Source organism: Polyergus mexicanus, unplaced genomic scaffold (assembly GCF_030449975.1).
Source record: "Polyergus mexicanus isolate NDT 795.1 unplaced genomic scaffold, iyPolMexi1.0 SCAF_34, whole genome shotgun sequence".
In the NCBI taxonomy this organism is placed as follows: Eukaryota; Metazoa; Arthropoda; class Insecta; order Hymenoptera; family Formicidae; genus Polyergus; species Polyergus mexicanus.
Window position 1 is genome coordinate 205,001 of NW_027223354.1, and position 5,000 is coordinate 210,000.

General features: G+C 54.4%; 1 non-coding gene across 1 annotated transcript; it reads left to right on the plus strand.

Annotated features, from left to right (window-relative positions):
- The first annotated feature begins 2,356 nt into the window (after positions 1-2,356).
- Positions 2,357-4,277, plus strand: LOC138943718 (small subunit ribosomal RNA). The gene has a single exon (XR_011448544.1). It is a non-coding gene; the product is annotated as a small subunit ribosomal RNA (ribosomal RNA).
- Positions 4,278-5,000: the final 723 nt, after the last annotated feature.

Consider the following 5,000-nt stretch of genomic DNA (forward strand, 5'->3'; position numbering starts at 1 on the left):
GACGATTTTCGACTTTCCGTAAACCGGAGGTACCGCCCGCAAACGGGTCGGTGCGTGGTCGACAGTCCGTGCGCCGGAGATACCGCCAGCGACGGGACTTTGACGATTTTCGACTTTCCGTAAACCGGAGGTACCGCCCGCAAACGGGTCGGTGCGTGGTCGACAGTCCGTGCGCCGGAGGTACCGCCCGCGACGGGACTTTGACGTTTTTCGACTTTTCGTATTCCGGAGGTACCGCCCGCGACGGGACTTTGACGATTTTCGACTTTCCGTAAACCGGAGGTACCGCCCGCAAACGGGTCGGTGCGTGGTCGACAGTCCGTGCGCCGGAGGTACCGCCAGCGACGAGACTTTGACGATTTTCGACTTTCCGTAAACCGGAGGTACCGCCCGCAAACGGGTCGGTGCGTGGTCGACAGTCCGTGCGCCGGAGATACCGCCAGCGACGGGACTTTGACGATTTTCGACTTTCCGTAAACCGGAGGTACCGCCCGCAAACGGATCGGTGCGTGGTCGACAGTCCGTGCGCCGGAGGTACCGCCCGCGACGGGACTTTGACGTTTTTCGACTTTCCGTATTCCGGAGGTACCGCCCGCGACGGGACTTTGACGATTTTCGACTTTCCGTAAACCGGAGGTACCGCCCGCAAACGGGTCGGTGCGTGGTCGACAGTCCGTGCGCCGGAGGTACCGCCCGCGACGGGACTTTGACGTTTTTCGACTTTTCGTATTCCGGAGGTACCGCCCGCGACGGGACTTTGACGATTTTCGACTTTCCGTAAACCGGAGGTACCGCCCGCAAACGGGTCGGTGCGTGGTCGACAGTCCGTGCGCCGGAGGTACCGCCCGCGACGGGACTTTGACGTTTTTCGACTTTTCGTATTCCGGAGGTACCGCCCGCGACGGGACTTTGACGATTTTCGACTTTCCGTAAACCGGAGGTACCGCCCGCAAACGGGTCGGTGCGTGGTCGACAGTCCGTGCGCCGGAGGTACCGCCCGCGACGGGACTTTGACGTTTTTCGACTTTTCGTATTCCGGAGGTACCGCCCGCGACGGGACTTTGACGATTTTCGACTTTCCGTACTCCGGAGGTACCGCCCGCGACGGGACTTTGTCGATCTTCGGCTTTTCGTACATCGGAGGTACCGCCCGCGATCGGATTTTTAACGCTTTTTATAATATTTACAATGTTTTTTCGTCTAACAATGTTTTTAACGATGTTTTTTCGCCTTTCGTTTTCAGCGACAAAGTCTCGAGCGCGTGGGTATTTCGACGCTCGCACTCATAAGCGACCGTGCGTAGTACCGTGCGTCGCCGACCGCCTGGCCGCTCGGTTGGGTATTATAAGAGGTACGTCGCGCTCGGCGCGTCGGACCGAACCGAATCGGACGAACGGGCGGTTGCGCGTTCTTCGCGCGGCTCGCACGATTCTTGCGTTCTTGTCTTTTCGAGAACGTTTAAAACGAACGATACAGGAGAGATTTATTATTGTTTAAGAGGAGAGAAGAAAACACAAACGGCGATTTGTGTTGTGCTTTATCGGACAGAGTCCGAGTAAAACGTCTCTATGAGGGAAGAGACTATTGTATTTACGCTCTCGTCGACAAAATTTCGACGAGCTCGAGCTCGCGCTCGCTAAGCAAAAAGCCGTGTCGTCGCCGACCGCCTGGCCGTCCGGTTGGGTATTATAAGAGGGTACGACGTGTCGCGCTTCGGCGCTTATTCTATGCACACACTTTTATTACGAGCACAGCATTGCCACGAGTCGGTGTCGCAAGACCGAATGGCTCTTATGTGGCGCGCACGCATCTAGTGTGTTGGCCGCGCGATTCCCTCTCGTCTTGGACGCAGCAGCGGAATCGTCGCGCTTACCGAACGTTTACTCCACGGATACGAGTGGCGTGGAAGGACGGATTACAACGTTCTTCCCGCACGCTTTGTACGCCGTAGCGAAATATAAGTGCGTGCTAAAAGCACGATAGCACATTTATCCTCGACGTCTAAGCATCGGCATCGTCGATCTAGCGTCAGGGTAAATCGCGCGGTCCTCGCGATCGCGCGTTTACATTGGGAGAATGAGAATGAGTATGATCTTTTTATAATACACAATATAAAATGGAGAATGATCTTGAAGTAAGAGAGGAGGAGGTTTATTATATACACGGACCGCCTCGCTCCTCTCACGAAGACGAGACGCACGCATAAAGTGTGTTGCGTAATAAGTAAGTAAGTAGATAGAGAGTGTCGCCGACCGGCTAATAAAGACCGGCGGCGCGAGAAGTAAGAGCTTAATAGCGACGGGCCTTCGGGCTCGCTCGCGAGTTACCGCTCCACGCGAGTAACCGAACACGAAGCTCCCTGGTTGATCCTGCCAGTAGTCATATGCTTGTCTCAAAGATTAAGCCATGCATGTCTCAGTGCATGCCGAATTAAGGTGAAACCGCGAATGGCTCATTAAATCAGTTATGGTTCATTAGATTGTACCCACATTTACTTGGATAACTGTGGTAATTCTAGAGCTAATACATGCAAAACAGAGTCCCGACCAGTGATGGAAGGGACGCTTTTATTAGATCAAAACCAATCGGTGGCGGGCGGTTCGCCGTTCGTCCACCGTTTATTTTGGTGACTCTGAATAACTTTGTGCTGATCGCACGGTCCTAGCACCGGCGACGCATCTTTCAAATGTCTGCCTTATCAACTGTCGATGGTAGGTTCTGCGCCTACCATGGTTGTAACGGGTAACGGGGAATCAGGGTTCGATTCCGGAGAGGGAGCCTGAGAAACGGCTACCACATCCAAGGAAGGCAGCAGGCGCGCAAATTACCCACTCCCGGCACGGGGAGGTAGTGACGAAAAATAACGATACGGGACTCATCCGAGGCCCCGTAATCGGAATGAGTACACTTTAAATCCTTTAACGAGGATCCATTGGAGGGCAAGTCTGGTGCCAGCAGCCGCGGTAATTCCAGCTCCAATAGCGTATATTAAAGTTGTTGCGGTTAAAAAGCTCGTAGTTGAATCTGTGTCGCACACCGTCGGTTCACCGCTCGCGGTGTTTAACTGGCGTGATGTGGGACGTCCTACCGGTGGGCTTAGCCTCGCGAGGGGCGGCCCAACTAATATCCCGTCGCGGTGCTCTTTACTGAGTGTCGAGTCGGGCCGGTACGTTTACTTTGAACAAATTAGAGTGCTTAAAGCAGGCTACCTTCGCCTGAATACTGCGTGCATGGAATAATGGAATAGGACCTCGGTTCTATTTTGTTGGTTTTCGGAACCCCGAGGTAATGATTAATAGGGACAGATGGGGGCATTCGTATTGCGACGTTAGAGGTGAAATTCTTGGATCGTCGCAAGACGGACAGAAGCGAAAGCATTTGCCAAAAATGTTTTCATTAATCAAGAACGAAAGTTAGAGGTTCGAAGGCGATCAGATACCGCCCTAGTTCTAACCATAAACGATGCCAGCTAGCGATCCGCCGAAGTTCCTCCGATGACTCGGCGGGCAGCTTCCGGGAAACCAAAGCTTTTGGGTTCCGGGGGAAGTATGGTTGCAAAGCTGAAACTTAAAGGAATTGACGGAAGGGCACCACCAGGAGTGGAGCCTGCGGCTTAATTTGACTCAACACGGGAAACCTCACCAGGCCCAGACACCGGAAGGATTGACAGATTGATAGCTCTTTCTTGATTCGGTGGGTGGTGGTGCATGGCCGTTCTTAGTTGGTGGAGCGATTTGTCTGGTTAATTCCGATAACGAACGAGACTCTAGCCTGCTAAATAGGCGTACCTTATGGTATCGCGAAGGCCCCCGGCTTCGGCTGGCGGGTTTTTACTACCAACGTACAAACAAATCTTCTTAGAGGGACAGGCGGCTTCTAGCCGCACGAGATTGAGCAATAACAGGTCTGTGATGCCCTTAGATGTTCTGGGCCGCACGCGCGCTACACTGAAGGAATCAGCGTGTGTTCCCTGGCCGAAAGGCCCGGGTAACCCGCTGAACCTCCTTCGTGCTAGGGATTGGGGCTTGCAATTGTTCCCCATGAACGAGGAATTCCCAGTAAGCGCGAGTCATAAGCTCGCGTTGATTACGTCCCTGCCCTTTGTACACACCGCCCGTCGCTACTACCGATTGAATGATTTAGTGAGGTCTTCGGACTGGTGCGCGGCAATGTCTCGGCATTGCCGATGTTGCCGGGAAGATGACCAAACTTGATCATTTAGAGGAAGTAAAAGTCGTAACAAGGTTTCCGTAGGTGAACCTGCGGAAGGATCATTAACGTTCCGGAGGTCCTGCTCTGCGTCTCGAGTCTTTTGGACGCGCGCTCGCAGCAGTCGGCGACTGAATGGACAAAGAAAACAGATACGAAAGTAAAATGGAATTGACGGATTATATCCCGCATGTACTAATACGACGACGCGCGTCGAACGCCGCGCGCCTCTGCGACGACCCGAGAGAGAAAGGGAAGCCAGCAGCAGAGCGCCGTCGGCCTTTTTCGGTGCGGTCGGCGTCGTGCGAGCGGGATGGAGGAGGAGAGGATTATCCGAGACTCTCTCCTTAAGCTTCGTAGCCGCAACCGGCGTCGCGTCGCGTCGCGCGCGACCCGTTGAGGCTCGTTGCGCAAATTGCGAAATTACATGAATGCGATTCGGAGCAGAAGACGCTTTCCCGATCGCGCTCTTGCCAAGCGCAGAGTTACGATCCGGCGTTAGCGCGTACCGGTGGTAACCTACGCCCGTCCGTGCGTCCGCAACGCTCGTGAACGCGCCCCTCCCCGCACCGGGGCAGCGGTCAGCGTGTTTGTACGCGAGCGCGCGGCTATCGGACGAACGGGCGAGAGGACGGATCACACCCGATCAAGTCCGACGGTTTCTTCAAAGAACATTCCGCCCCGGCTCTTCCAAATATATATATTATTATATTATATGTACGGGGAAGAGACGCTCCGATCGCGAAACAACTTTTGTGCCGTAGCCTCCCCAGCGGTGGCGGCGGTCCGCG